We start from the raw sequence: 16,447 nt of genomic DNA on the forward strand, positions 1-16,447 counted from the left end.
GTCGGATGCAGCCCTAAGCACCGCCCGGTACCATTGGGTTTACTCTTGAGTCAGTGCGCACATAGGATTTTATCCAGTGTTAGTTCTACCCAGAGTAGACCTACTGAAACCAATGGGGCCTGTCTAACTGAGGCCCTTCAGTTGGTTTATGCCAAGTAAGGGCCGAACCCAGGAAAGTCTTCTCAAAAGTTGGGGGTCGTCTTATACGCCCAGTCGTCTTATACGCCGGAATATACGGTACTCTGTAGCAGGTATGGGGATCCTGTGGCCAGATGTTGTGGCCCCTGCCGAGAGAGTTGTAGTCAAGAGAGTTGATGGAGAAGATGGGAACTGGAAGTCTTAACAACATATGGAAGGTTCCCCATCCCTGCTCTATATGCATCCAGTTATGGCCCAAAGTTAAGTAGTCATGAAATGTGATGGGGTCTGTAATTTTCTAATTAATGTATGGCATGGCATTCACTCTGCCTGCCTATGCTCTCCTGGTGGGACTCTTTGGACTGTGGGTCTTGGCTTTCAACGTTCATATATTGTGGCTGAGGTATTATACCAGTGCATGTAGAGACAGTGCTCTGGTCCTATGATGTGCACATTGTGTTCAGTGTTGTCACATCCCTCTTTTGCCCCCCACCCCCCAGTAGTGCATTCTGTCTGCTGTTATATCAGAATGCCAAAGCTTAGTTTGATCTCCTGAGTTTGCTGACCTGGGGTATTAGTTATGGTCAGACAAAATTGTGCATCAGATGAATCGTGTAGCATCCAACAGACTGAAAGCCACTGTTAACAGAGTAGATCATACTAGATTAGATGGACTAGTGGTCTGAGTCTAAGTCAGCATTTTATATGTTCATATTTGTCACTCAATACTGTGGAATTTAAGTAATTGTCCTTCTAATCTGCTTTATGTGGTGGTGGTGGGAGGAAATATTTTAATTACCAATATTTTCTTATTTCAGGTGCACTTATAATGCCAACGAACAGGCTATTATCAGTAGGGCTTGGGAACGATCTGTTCTTGTAAGAATGGAGAGGGGGACTGTTCGTCTGGAATATAAATGGCAAGATAAAGAGAGAACAGAAGTCCAACCAGATAAGCCAGGGCAAAGACTGCTGTGGGTTTTCATCCACTTTCATGCATAATTCTAACCTGGGGTTGTTTTGTGACACGCGCAGTGACTGGGAATAGAAGCCGAGCAGGCCTTGGCTTGAGAATTCAGCATCTCTGAATGTTTCAGGTCAATTTGAGATAGTTTATTGGCAGGTGCCCAGTTGAATATGAGTATCTGACAGCTGGGAAGCCCTATAGATTGGGATAATGGACATTATGTCATGTTCATTTTGAGCTTCAATTTGGTATACTTTGACCATTATGGGCTGTGTAGCTTAACCTGAGTTTGATCTACTGAGTTTGCTGATGTGGGGTATTAGTTATGGTCAGAAAAAACTGTGCATAAATTATTTGATCTGGGAAACAACAAATATGCTGTTGCCGGTTTAAAAATAAAATCTTCCATTGTCAGGCTCCATGTGTAGAAGTAGAAACAGTTTTCTGTTTAAACCAGGGCTGGTATCAAGTCTCTGGTAGATGACCAAATTTAAATAAAAATAGTCCACCATTTCAGTAATAACAGCAAAAGGTTTAAAGAAATAGATACAACCCATGCGTTAATGACGTATCTGTTTTTTATGTACATTTATACATTTCTATGTGCTGCTCATGTTGTCCATAATGGGGAAGCCCCTATTGCAGGGTTGGGGGACCCCTGGCCTCTGGGCCAATCTTGGCCCACTAGGGGGTCAATGAGATTATATCACTGGGTAATGGGCAGCAGGCGGGTTCAGTCCTGCTGGGTGCTGCTTCCCTAAAGCGTTCTTTGCAGAATTAAACCATCTGCTCACCAGCTGGAGAGCAGAGAGAGGGAGTTTAATCCTGCTGGGTGCTGCTTTGTCAACCCACTCGCAGTGGGAAACTTGCTGGCGAAGCAGACCTGCACCCTGTGAATCAACTTGGACAGGTGAGTAGGATGGGCCACCTATCAGTCACCTGATTTCATAATTATGTAAGATGATTGACAGGTAGGTGGCTCCTCTCTGTCAGCATTGACCTGTGGGGTGGGAGGAAATAAAGATTTGGTCTTTATTTACAATTACAAGAAGGCAACAGTGTTTCTGTGACATCTGACCATTGAGTGACGGAATCCATTTGTCTGGCAAAATACACTTCTGGACTCTGATCTGCTGTCTGGAGAGTACAGTGGCTCTTGATAATACAGAAGCTGGTCGTCCTTGGTTTAGAAGCTATGGTCTTGTCTCATAGAGATAACTTAAACTTTAATTCATCAGGTAATGCCAAAAAGATAATCTTGTGTTTTGAGAAGTTCCACTTTCTCTAAATGTGGTTTTGGGTGTCCTAGGTTATAACTGTGTAGAATAATAAGTGATAGAAAACATAGCTGAAATAATTGTGGAATTCAAATGGATGTAGGTGTGTGGTATAGACTGAATTTTTAAATGTGAGCTGTTGATTAAAGTGACTGTCTCTTCTGGCTAAGATTTAAGGAGGAAAATATCCTAAGAAGTCAGAGAGCTTAACACTTACAAGGAAGAACAGAGCTCAAGCGTTTCCATACTTGTTTTCTTGACTAGCATGTGAACTCAGATTTAACACTTTTTGAGACACTGTCAGCTTACTGACTTAATTTGTGACTATGGAGTTCATGACTTCAGTTGTTTGAACAACACTGCAAACTAGTAGCATACTGTGAAAGCCTATAGTTACGTAAACATTGAAACTTGTTCATGTCACAAATGAGCACAGGCTGGGGACGGACTACCAAACTCGTGGTAAGCAAATGCTGTGCGTGTAGATGGTTCCAGGGTCAGTCCCTGGAATGTTTAGTTTGAAATGGATCAGGTAGCAAGTGATGGGAAAGAGCCCTGCCTGAGATTCTGGAGAGCTGCTGGTGCCTGTTAGAATAGCTAAGACAACTAGTGTAGTGTTGTAGTTAGAGTGTCGGACTGGGAGCTTGGAGACCAGGGTTCAAATCTCCGCATGACCATGAAGCTGACTGGGTGGCTTTGGGCCAGTCACTGTCTCTCAGCCCAGCCCTATCTCAGAGGGTTGTTATGAGGATAAACTAGGGAGATTTGTACTCCACCTTGAGCTCCTAGGAGGAAAGGTAGGATATAAATGTAATAAATAATATTACTAGGCTAGGTGGACTAATAGTCTGACCTAGGGTAGAGATATGCTTACTGTTCTGCCTGTTCCAGTGCATCTCCACCTCTCTTTTCTGAAAGCGGGGGCACACGACACCTACTCCTTTTTACTCTAAAAACCTGTTCGGATCAGCTTGAATGCATTTTTTTAAAATTCAGCTTCAGGCAGATTTAGCAACTGATTGTTAGATCAACCTGTTCGCCTTCCAGGTGTGGCCAGTGAAAATGCTTTGCTGCAGACTTGGGCAGAGACAGTGACTGGCCCAATGTTTTGCTGTGGGCAGTCCTGAAAGGCCTGAAGTCAGCAGTGGGGAAGGGATGTGTGTCCAGCTGAGGGCAGAATTGCTTCAAAATGCAGCCAGAACTATTTGCTGCTTTTCACTAGTGTGCCCATAGTCCTAGTGTAAGCAGCTTCTTATGTTCCTGTCTACAAAACCTCCAAATACAGTGAAGGTTTGAACTCAACATGCAGTGTAGATACCTTGAATGGCGTTGAAAATGTCCTGCGTTTTTTTAAAAAAGATTGCTCTAATTCTTCACTCTTAGATGTGCACTCTAGTATCTGTCTGAATTTACTGTGATTTTGCTGCTGTTTTTAAGCCAACTTATTCTCTGCTTTTCTGTGGATTTTAGTGAAACTTTGGTGTTCACGTGATATCTTTGAATTTAATAATTCCAATCCAGTGGTTGTCAAACTGGTTTGGGGAGTTCTCAAGTTCCTTTGTTAGCTCAGGTGAACGGTGAGGAACTTGTGCCCCTCCAAGTGTTGTTGTTGGATTAACAAATTCCCATCAGCCCCAGCCAGCATGGCCAATGATCAGGAGCGATGGGAGTTGTAGTCCAGCAACATCTGGAGAGCAACAGGTCCCCCATCCTGATTTAGGAGCTTGTTATGGTAGATGTGGATATCATTGCTGTAATCTAGCAAGAGTGGTCTACATGCAGTTTGTTTCTCCCTGGCTTGGCTCCCTTTTACTGGTTTCCCACATTCATCACCTGAGGCTGGGCATTCAGTTCCCATTGCTGGGTTGGGACTATGCGCACAGCAGCAAACTTGCTTGGTGTCATTGGTTTCAACAATAGTAACTTGCCATATGGAAGGACAATGCTGCATAAAGGTAACTGGACATTGGGAGGGCTAAGAGCAAAGCATATTCTTGCAGTAGCAGACATCTTTCTGTACACAGCTTCTAAATGCTATCAGTAGGCTGCATAATATATATTTAGGTACATTGACAGAATAAATATATAGTTTAGTCCATAATATTTAATGATAAAATAAGTAATAATCATGAATGCTGATTCACAAGACAGGCATGCATACTTTAATAGAATGCAAAAGGAGTATTTTACAATCTCAGGGAATTATGAATCATAATAGTATTAATAAACATTAATAGTTCTGCTCTTAAAGTGATCAAGCATTGCATAATTCAAACCTTTATTACAGTAATTAATCATCTAATATCTGAACAGGTAGCCTACTTGAAGTCTTACTTTCTTGCCTTCAGTTTGGCAAACTTATTAAATTGTAATAGTTAAAGAACAACAAATTGTCAAAAAAAAATTGTCAAAAGCTTCCCCAGCAAACTTACTTTCTGCTGAGAGCATAATTAGGTGGTTAATCTTTCTTACCCTATGGTAGATATTATTTACTGAATTTATTATTTGCCTTACTCCGAAGCGTCTGGGTGCTATACTGTCAAAATTAGTTAAAACATCCAATATGATCAAGAACAACTCTAAAATAAATAGAAGACAAACAACGACAGCAAGATAAACAAAAACGAAAAGAACTACAAAGTTCATTTCCCCCTACAAGCATGAACATAAACTTCACCAAATTAATTGAAACTAGAAGTAGCTGATGTTAACACCATTAACTGATAAACATTTATTGGAAGGCCTGGGGATTAGGCTCATGCTGAAGAGTTGTTAAAATAGGCACCAGGCAAGTCTGTTCGGGGAGAGCATGCCACAAGAGGGAGGCCACTGCTGAAAAGGCCCTCTTCTCTTGTTGTCACCCTTCATACTTCAGCAGGAAGGGGCGCTCCATCTCCTTTTTCAGTTTCAGCTTACTTGAAGGTATGCTTGCAACCGATATGGGGATGTAGCTGAGCAGTATTCTTAGAGCAATGCATATTGGTAGAAATAGATTTTCTAGGCCTTTGGTGTATATCTGGCTACAGGCAATCAGGGTGCAGTTTTTTTGCCATGGCTGTCTCACTCCCCCCTCCTTTTAATTTTAACCATGAGCCAAAGCTCTTCAAGCATTACTTTGTAGTCCAGATGTGTTGGATATGTGCCACTGAGCGCAAGTCACAATTACTTTTTCATCTGCATCAAATGGCTCATCTGTAGGGTGCTAAAGCTTCTTGCAGTGAGTGTTTGGGATTTGGTCTGCTCTAGTTTCTTTTGTCCTTCAATAATTTGTAATCCTCAGGCAAGAAACCACTCTAGCTCATCTGTAGGGAATAGGCTGCAGGGTGGTAAAAGCTTGCAGTGGATGTTGGGCATCTTCCTCCCTCTTCCCTCCCATTCACAGCACTATTGCTTGTTGATATTTCGTTCTTGGGCAAGCAAGTGCTGCAGCGTCCTAGCTCAATCAGAAGGAATTCTGGGAACAGCATTCCTATTTGACTTTGAAAGCCACTGCCCTGAAGGTCAAAGATGAAATAATGAATGGACACCTTGTTTGTTAGCAAGTGCCTTGAAGGTAAAAGGTGAAAGTGTAGATGGGCACAACCTTGCTTGTCCCACTAACGTTAGACAACTTGAGCCAATATGTTGAGGGCCCTCAGCCTTATGAGGCAGTTTACCCCTTCGTCTCCCCTTTCTGTACCCATGTCGGGTTAAAGGAGACTGGTGCCAGTGCCCTTCTTCCCCAGCCAACACCATCAAAGCTTGACAGATGCTACTATCCTTCTGGCACACGCATGCACACACAACTTCATCTGTTGCTGCATGCGAGGACCTTTGGTCCAGGGTTAGTGTGTTCAAATGATTTCCCAGAAATGAGAGAATGCACTGGTAAGATGAACAAAATATGTAGTATTTCATTCTTTATAAGCCTCTTACTGTTTGTATTTATGTGCCATGTAAGTAAGTTGCTTAATCTTAAACTACTAAATGGCAAACAGAATTGGCCGGATGTTGAAGAATGCCCCCCGCCATGTTTGTGTTGTTAATGTTACTTGCCCACTGTCTCTGCTCTAACAAATAGTAAGTGTAAAACGGAAATCCTGAATAAATGACTAATATCTGTTTCTTGTTTCTAGAGTTTACCTACCTCGGATAACACTAGCTCAGATTGGTAGCTGTCAAGGGGCTTACGGCATCTCTTCTCTGAAAAACTTCAGAAAGAACACTGGTGAGAAGCTTGTTTATGTTTTTAAGTTATTATTCCAGCAGACTTTTAAATAATTGCTGTAGTTTCTAAAATGCCTCTGAACATTCTTCATAAATCTCCTTTGGTTAACATGGTGGCTTCAACTTTGTGCTCTGCTTTGGGCTTTTTCATGGAACTCTGTAAAGGAATTTTGAAAACTCTGCATCCATTTAAGGTTCTGTGATCCAGGCAGAGGAATATGAAGGAGTGCTTGTGTGATGTGGCTGTGGCCTTTTGAGTACTGTTGGATCAAAGTGATATTGAGTGCATGTGTTTTTTGGCTTATAATTGGTACAAAAAATGATTGTCTTATATAGAGAGACACACTGCGTTCCCTGGAATAACAGATTTGCTTTTGTAATCTTGTGTGCACCTTTCCAGTAATTGTCTCCAGGGCAGCATACATACAGAATTAAGATAATTTATAAGCAGTAAATGCTGTCTGTCTTGTATCCCTCTGAAACTGCTTACCAGTTTGCTCTCATTGACTTCCATAGTGTGTTCATTTATTTAATTATTTGATTTATACAAGGCTGGCTCCAAAGGGCGGCCAGGTGGAGCCTTGGCCAAGGGCCACTCTGCTCCCCTTCTGCGATCCATCGCAGGATCGCTACCGCGGATTGCCCACCATTCCCTTGCTCAACCTACCTTTCTCGGCTGTGTTTTTTTGGCTGTGTGTGCTGTGCGCGCAGGGCTGCCCTTAACCAAGATGGTGGCCAAGGTTTCCCTAAGGGGCTGAAGCATCTGCCACCATCTTGGTTGATGACACGCATGCATGCTATGCGTGCACATCCCTGCCATCAACCAAGATGGCAGCAGAGGCTTCATCCCCTTAGGAAAACCTTGGCCCCCATTTTGGTTAAGGGCAGCCCTGTGCATGCAGCTGCAAAACACAGCCAAGAAAGGTAGGTTGAGCGAGGGAATGGCGGGCGATCCGCTGTAGCGATCCTGCTGCGAATCGCAGAAGGGGAGCGCCAGGGCCTGGGGCAGGCTAGTGCCCAAGGACCCCAGCATGCCTGGGGCCGGCCCTGGATTTATATCCCACCCTTCCTCCCAGCAGGAGCCCAGGAAAATTATCACTTCATTTATCTTTCAGTTTTACATAACTAGCTCATGGATTTGGGATTTCAAAATAAAGGACTTCCCATTGCATCTTAGTAATCAGCTGTAAGGCCGAATGATTTATTAGTGTTTTGTCACATTTGTATTCCATCCTTCATTAAAGGAACTCCACGGATATGGAATTATCTTATTATTCTTAAGTTAAGCAGAGAGACTTACCCTAGGATTCATGACTGAGTGTGAATTTGAAGCTGGAATTCATGTATCACTGTGACATGCAAATAGCTGAGCCAATGGATGTCATTAGTGCTGGGGGGCACATGCCTGAGTCTGGGACTACAGAGACAATGCAGATGTGCTTACATGTTGGTGACTCTAGACCCAGTTGTAGAATTTTGGGTGCCTGAGATATGGTTGCGTTACTATTATTGACTGAAGCCCAGAGCTAGGCATTCTTCTAAATATCTCAGAAGTATATGAAGATTCACCCTGATTGTCACTTGAGTGAATTTTTAGATAATTCAGAGAGGACAGAACCATATATTTTAAAGATTGTTTTAACCTCCTTCCATGACTCTGTAGAGTAGCCTCATAGCCAGCTATACCAGTCACAGAGATCTGGCTATGAGACTGCTCTTTGGAAGTTCTGGGCCTGGAGCATATATTGCATTCTCCATTTTCTGTTGTTCTATGTTTATCTGTTCATTAATGAACACACTTAAACATATTTCTGGTACTGACAATTCTCAAATGTTTTACTCTATAACAATGTAAGACACATTAATATATCTCTGCCAAGCATGTGGGTGATGAATCTGTGGCCCTCCAGATGTTGCTTAACTAAAACTTCCATAATCTCTACCCATTGTCCATGCCTAGAACTTGTATGAAAGAGTGAATTTATACCCAGGGCATGTCTAAAAGCACATTGCAGTAAATTTGCAGAAGCTAATCAGGTGGAAGACTGCCTGGGAACCCTACATTCTCTACCTTGAGTTCTGTCACGAAACAAAGGTAGGCTAGAAATATAATAGCTTCATAGTGCTCATTCAGGAACTGTCAGTGTATGAGAAAAACTGTGCTATGGAATTATGAATTCAGAGTGCAAGTGTTAAGGAGGTCGCTTTAACTATTTCTTTTATTTAAAAGTTTTACATACTGTCCTATTTAAAAATTTCAGAGCAGTTAACAAAATAGCATTAATGCAATAATAATAAAGCAATAATTAACATCAGCATATAAAGCATTTAAACAACCATGAAAGATAAAACATCTGTGACTTATAAAGCCTGAGAAAACAAAACAAAAATACTTTGTCTAAAAACCAACAAGTTGGGTAAGCCTCCCTGGGAAGAGAATTCCATAAGCGTGACACCACAGGCAAAAAAGCCCTTGCTCATGCCACTACCAGCCTCACCCTGCATGGTAGGGGTTTCCAGGAGTGCACCTCAGATGCTAATATTAGTACTCAAGACAGGTTGATGTGAGTGAAGATGGTCCCTGAGTTATTTGAATCCTAAACTTTGTACAGTGGGGTTGGGGGACCTTAGGCCGGGGGCCAAATGCGGCCCTCTGGGCCTCTCTGCTTGGCCCTTGGGACTCCCCAGGTCACACCCCTCACAGGCCGTGCTTCACACTATGTCTTTCTGCCTGGCTGGAATGTGTCCTTGTACTCTCATATTGCCTCTTGTTTGTCTGGATGGAGGGTAGAGAGGAGTGTGTAAGGGTGTGTAGAAACTGTTGTACTGTGCAGAGATAAAATTTTCATTGTTCCACCCACTTTTGCCTGTAGCCCCATCCACCATGGGCATGTGGCCCTTGGAAGGTTGCCCAGAAGGGAATGCAGGGCGTGGGCTGAAAGAGGGCCCCCACCCCAATATAGGGCTTTAAAGGTTGGTGTGAACACTTTTAATTGTGAGAAATGGATGCCAGTGAAGCTCTTTTAAGTTCTGGTAAGATATATTCCCAATGACCAGTACAATGGCTGCATTCTGAACTAACTGAAGTTTTTGCGCCGTCTTCAAAGGCAGCCTCATATATAGTGCATTGCAGTAGTCTGTTCTCTTGGTTATTTGTGAGCATGAATAATTCGCAGTCAACTCTCTCTACTGAGGAGGAAATGACCGCTGGCACACCAGTATGAACTGTAAAAAGGTGCTTTGTGCCACTGATGCCACTTGGGCTTCTACCAACAAAGCTAGATCAGTGAATATCTTCAAACTGAGGTGGTAATCCATCAATAACAGCTGGAACACTACCTCCTTATATAACTCTCAAAGTTCACAGTTTATCCCACTGTCCAAGTTACCACACTAATGAATGTGTATACAGTAGGACCCCACTCATACGGCGGGTTACGTTCCAGACCCCCACCTAAAAGCGAAACCTGCTGAAAAGCGGAACTCATTCAATAGAATGACACCCAAAAAATGCCGTAAAAGCGTAACAAGCGCCGTATGAGTGGGGCCTTACTCTAATTGAAAGCTACTGTATTAGCGGAACGCCGAAAAGTGGGCCACCGAAAAGCAAGGCCCTACTGTATCTGTTTATTTATTTATTATTTAATTTAATTTATATACCGCCCATTGCAAAAACACAGCACTATACGCTTATGCTGTATAGCAAACCTTCACATTCTAAATATTTTATTGGTATGTTTCTACACTGTGACTAGCTAGTATTGTTCCTTTCCTGGCATTCTTTCGACCTAGGACTATAAATGCACAACCCTTTTGTATCTATTAAGTACTAAAAATAGCCCTACTTGTAGTTTGGACTGTAATTATGCTAGTTTTCAATTGCTCACATGGGATAAGATTTATTTTTATGGTACATAATCTGTCTTCCTTTAATAATAAAAAGTTCACAGTGTTGTACATATTTCACTGGTAGTACTATGATACAATTCCTGAATAGACCTTGAACTAAAACAATTTTTAGCTATTGGCTTGTAGCATAGCCTTGAACAAATCACTTCATCCCTTTATTTGGACTCCTATTCCCCCCCCCCAACACTTATTTTTCCTGTGTGTATCAGTCTTGCCTTGGGGACTCCAAACTCTGTAGCACTGTGATTCTCAAAGTGTTTGGATTGTTAGTCACTGAGTCCTCAATCTGTTCTGGGTTCAGTACATGTTTGGGGAGGGTGTGGGGATTGTGTGTGGGGTCTTTTTTTTGTGAAACTGAAAATCTTTGTGCTGATGGAATGAGTTAGTTGGATACCGCCCAATGTTTCTGATGCTGCACAATCTCCCCTTCCCAAGTGTTACAGATGGCTTTCACTGGTTTTAAAGGGGCATATAAGGCAAATTTCCCCCTGGATTGTGTTCAATGCTATAGGGGCACACAGATAGCAAATAATGGTTTTTTGTTTTAAGCCCCAACCCACCCATTTTGGGACAAGTTTTACAATAAATAATTAAAGAAAATAAATTCACGTTTTGAAAATACCTTTAAAATTACGTTAAAGACAAAAGTGAAAAAGCAAGCTAATGTAAGTTGGCAGATGGATCCAATGCACACCTGAAGAAAAAGGATTTATTCAGATGAACGCTGTTCCACTGGCATTGCAAGGTACTTTTAAACAATAAAGGTTGCAGGCCCATAAGTCATCAATGTGCACATGCAACATTATATTTCACAATTAATTTCCCATACAGATACTGCTCCAAAATCGATTCCTCTTCAGTTACTCCATTCATAAGCCCCTCCTGAAATTGAATTAAAAATAAATAGGATGCACATCACGATTCCCTTTTGGTGGAGGAGGGTGCAGGGATTCTTACTATATGAGGTGGCCAGTGGGTGGTCTGTCTGTGTATTTGCTTCAACCAAAGGCAAGCTGAGGTTGTGTCCTTTTCTCACTGGGCTCCTGGGTAAACAGGGGACTTGTCAGCAGCAGCACCAATGTGGGCAATCGCCAAAGCAGCATCCAGGGCCGGTCCAAGCAAGCATAGGCCACAAAAAAGGGTCATGCGAGAGGCAGTGTCAGAGCAGTCCAAGATTGGGGCCCAATTGGTCCATGGGCAAAGAGAAGAGGCAGATTCTCCAGGGCAGTCTGTGGTCTGGTTTGGAGTCAGAAGGAGAACAGATAGCAGGCAGAGCACAGTGCTGGTACATAAATGTTCCAGTAGCTCTTCTAGCCCAGCACCTGATATTTTGAGCTGGAGCTTCTGGAAACATACCCCGCCTGAACTGACTCCTATCAACTCCCCTCATCCAGAGGTTTTCTCAAGAGGAGGGTCTTACTCTGAGGAGACCTTTACTCTTGAAGAGTCCTTGCCTGTAATTGGGCACTTCTTCGGATGGGCTGAGTTTCCATCTGGCATTTGAGGTGCTGCCTCTCTCTTGGGCTTGGGACCCATTTGGCCTCAAAGTCAGAAGCCAAACTTACCCTGGGTATGGACAGCCCTTCCTAGGCCTTGTCCCAGGACCCTGGCTCCTCTCCCAGCAATGGAGCTTGACCCAGGGCTTGGTGTAAGGCCAGATCCTTTGGCTCAACCACTGCTGAGGACTCCCCCGGCTGAGGCATGGCATGCTGGATCGGGCTAACGGGCCATCTAGTCTTGCATCTTGTTTTCCACCGTGATGGACAGTACAGAAATCAGCAGAAGTTAATCAAGGCTTGTATGAATGGGTGCACAGGCACATTGTGTAAATTAAGCAATGAATGATGTCAGATGACCAAAACAAGGCATTGCTAGATTTGGGTAGGCTCTCTTCAGTGAGATGCAGACTGTCAGAAATGGAGCACTAAGTGAGAACAGGAATGGCAGATCACTTTGTGCCCTGGGGACTGTGTTATCCCTTGAGAGGTTATCAGTGGTCCGTTTGCACGAAAACAAAACTTTCAATGGAGATAAGTAGGGCTGAAAAAAGTGTTTCAGATTTCTGCACAACGCTATCTGATCTTATGTGCCGCCTGCACTGGGATTAAAAAATGTGTTTGAATGTTTAGGAGCACGAAGCTAAGAGCCAAACTACATGTTACATACAATTGTGTGTAAGTTAAAAACAACAGCTAATAACAATAAGGGAAAGCAGCTGAAGAGGAAACTCAGTAAAGTATACCCTCATATCCTACTGGTGCTGTGCTCAAGACCTCAGACTCCAGCAGCTGCTTCTGGTTAAAAACAACAATAATGCCAGGGAGGGAAGGAACTCTGTGCTTAAAAAAAAAGAAAAAGCACTTTTCAATAAACTTTTACATTAACAGGTAGGATAAATATGTAATTTAGACTCCAGTGTGCCACATACACAGAACTAACATAGTGCGAAAAAAGCAGGGCAAATAGCTTAAGCTGACTTGTAGCATGTGGCTTGGCTCATTGCACAGGAGAAAGCAAAAAGACAAGAAAAATTCCTTCAAGGTCCCTAACCTTCTGACCTTGGGGAAAATCAGGTCTGTCTTGATTGCACGTGGTGATCGGTCAGATCCCAGAGGGAAGAAAAAACGGGTGAAAAGTCAGTGTTCTGCAACATAAACAATATCCACTAAGGATATTGATCAGAAGTCATCAGCCATAGCTGCAGCTCTCTAATGAAACACAGAACTGTGATGCTTATGTGCCTCTTTTGTGTGCATTAAATGCATGGCAGATAGGCAGAAGTATTCTTGTCATGCTTGACAGTCAATTGGAGCCTGATAGTTGCTGCTGCTATTTTTATTACTTTTGTCCTTTTGAGTTTCTCAGGATTTGAACAGGAATCTCTGGTGATGTCGGTTCACAGATTGGGAACTTTGGAGATGGTTAGTTAGATGGTTAGACACATCTCTTCACTCTGGCCTTTGATACCAAAGATGTATAATTTTAGGACCCACCCTATTTTGTGATTTTAGGTTGTTTTCAGTTGCTCTTAATGCTATATTTTAGAATTGTTGTGACCTGCCCTGAGACCTTTGACTAATGGGTGGGTAATAAATGTTATTAACAAATTTAGCAGCAGAGATGTAGCATATCAAATCTTTTTGAGCTTGCTGCTGGTTACTCTACTGAAGCTAAAGATGAGCAAGTAAATTAACTTCTCATGTTGGCAGGCGATTAAACATAAAAAGGAAAAAACATTGCATTGCAAAATGTACTTGTTCAAACTGGTTGTAGCGTGGCGTGCAGCTTTCAGTGAGTGACTAATGCATTTTGTAAGAATTTGTTAAATGCTTTCTTTTGCAAAATGTTGACAGCTGATATGAAGCGATGTGTTTGTAGAAGGCTTGGACATAACTTTGCTGGATGGAACTGTACCCAGGAAGGTTTGTAGCTTCTAACCCTTGGATTGTGAGAGTTGCAATCCAGTGCACACTTACTTGAAAGCAAACCCCATTGAACTAGGTGGCACTTAATGCTGAGTAAACTTAGTTGGGATCTGCACACTTTTTGAAGAGAGAAATGAAACATATAGAAACTCCTGTGGGTCAATGAAGACAAAAGCTTTTTAGGCATTAGGACTAAAAGTATTTCCTTACCTTGTATTTGGCAATTCTGTATGTGTGCATGCACTTTTTTCAGAATTCAGTCAATTCAGTTTAAATTATACTACAGTAGGGCCCCGCTTATACAGCGGGTTCAGTTCTGGACCCCCGCCGTAAAGCGGAAAACGCCGTAAAGCGGAACCCCATTGACTTTAATGGGCCGCGTTGCGTGAAAATGGCACAAAATGGTGCAAAAGGGGGAAAAAAACCTTTAAAATGGAAAACGAAAGCCACTGTATCAGCGGAACACCTTAAAGCGGAACACTGTAAAGCGAGGCCCTACTGTACCGACAGATTGCAAAATGTACAGGTGCTGTGGCTGTATTCACAATCAGTAGCAGCTGCAGCTGCACTCTTGTTACTGAGTAAAGGAATAAACTTGTGGGATTCTCCCCTTGGAAGGCATCATGTATAATAGAACCAGTTTAACTTCCTCCGAATTGTCTGTACTGCTAGAAAGGGAGTTCGCAATTGGAAGCTGGTGCATTCTGGCTGTGCCTGTAAGTCATGTGACTGCAGCTCCACCAAAGGGTCTAAATTGTCAGTTCATTTGTTGGATCAACCAGTCACTTGCTGAAGGCACACAGATCCTGGGAGCTAGAATCTCCTGTAGCTAGGTGCTGTGGGCAAACAAGTACTGCAGGTAAATATTCTATCTCATTTCTGCCTTTGTGTCTTAATCCTTAGATTAGTGCCTGTCTAAATGCTTTAAAGTTTAACAAAAACTTAGCTGACTTTTCATGTAAGTCAGCATGCTAATGTTATAAAACTTTTTAAAAGGTAAAGCACCGCTTATTGATTGTAATTTAATAGCTTTAGTAATTAACTTTATACCTCCTTTCCATTTGGGTTTTAATTAACTTGTCTTTTTGCAAATCTGACCTAATAATTTCCCTTTCAAAATAGGTACAAACCTGTCTCTTTTCCTCTTAACCTTCTTTAAAAAAAAAAAAAAAGTCTGCTTCTTTTGATCAAGTAGGGCAAGTAGTTTTAATAAAGTGAACTGTAGAATTATAAATCTCTTGCAGATACTTTCTTGGCAAAAAGTGTAGTATCCCAAGAACTGTAATATAGCACAGAGTTTTTAACACTCTAGTTAACTTTGCATTACCTTTTCTGAGTTGTTTGGACTTGCTTCTAGTGAAAAGAAGACAATTTGTGAAGTTAAATTGAGAAGATAGTTCTCCATTTCCAATTTAGAAGGACTCTCCAAAGCAAGAAAATGTGCATGTCATGCCAGATCCTGCTATTGCCAGTTGTAAGAGAGGGAATGCTATAATGCTGAAAGTGAGCTGACTCTCTTAAGAAATCCCTAACAGATGTGAAGCGCTTGCCTTTATATGTAGGTCAGAAATCTTATGCATGCGTTTGGGGAGAGCAGCTGAACTTTGCAGGTTCTGAGCTAACAACATCCAAATGTACAAGTGCCTTCAGCAATAAGAGTTCTACTGGCTTCAGTGAGGGGTTTTTCCCCTCCCCAACTCCCCAAATGCTGCTCATTAGAGGGTGAGGCTTTTGGATAAAAGCACTGTTGTAACACTTCTAAGAGTGTTTCTAATGCAAATAATCCATTAGAATTTACCAACGGGAATGTTAGAATAGGCAAATCAGTTTGCACTATGACTTTGGTATTGCTGCATTGCTAAACTGATCTCTGCGCAGTAATTTAAAAGTTGCAATAATAGGTGTTTCTTTGCAGCAATGATGTCCATAGTCTGAACATAAACTCTAGGTGATACTTCGTGAATGATAAAATATTTTGAATACAGAAAGTTATTCATGACAACATAAACCTATGACAGTCCCTGTAGTATTCCTATATTGTACTTTAGATATTGACTTTAAATCTGATATTGTATTGAGTGGAAATAACAAAACTATACCTTTGTAAGCATAACCACGGTAGGGTGTGCTGTTGTACAGAATTCAGGATTTGGTTTAAAGGGATACCAAATTACTGCTAGTGGAATCTGAATTGTTTGCTGACTGAAAACAGTCCTTGATTTGCTTTTCTCTTCCCTTTTTTGCATTTTATTCTAAGACTTTAAGCCTTGGAACACAGGAGACTTGTTTTCATGTTTTGGAATTTCTATACAGTATCTAGATTTACAGGGCTTTATATAAATAGCACATTTTTATTCCTGCTGCTGTACACAATGCTGGTTACATACCACCCCCACCAGAGTTAGTACAGGGCTTGCTATCTAAAGACCATTTCACGCATTAAGACTTTTCTATGCAGATACTAACTTAGCACTGGAAAAACCATGCATGCTGCTATAAGTGACAAATACAGATGTACCTGTTTT

General features: G+C 42.0%; 1 protein-coding gene across 7 annotated transcripts in view; it reads left to right on the forward strand.

The window, feature by feature from the left end:
• VDR (vitamin D receptor) overlaps positions 1 to 16,447 on the forward strand; it is a 123,405-nt gene that overhangs the window by 14,269 nt on the left and 92,689 nt on the right. For 4 of the 7 annotated variants that reach the window (XM_061615011.1, XM_061615012.1, XM_061615009.1 and 1 more), the window contains one exon: positions 6,498 to 6,589. The exons of 1 other annotated variant lie outside the window; for it this stretch is intronic. The gene's annotated coding sequence lies outside the window, so the exon portion shown is untranslated. Of the gene's footprint in view, positions 1 to 6,497; positions 6,590 to 14,691; positions 14,782 to 16,447 lie in introns of those variants that run through there. 2 more of the 7 variants (XM_061615013.1, XM_061615015.1) reach the window with 2 other exon arrangements.

Source organism: Rhineura floridana, chromosome 3 (assembly GCF_030035675.1).
Source record: "Rhineura floridana isolate rRhiFlo1 chromosome 3, rRhiFlo1.hap2, whole genome shotgun sequence".
NCBI lineage: Eukaryota > Metazoa > Chordata > Lepidosauria > Squamata > Rhineuridae > Rhineura > Rhineura floridana.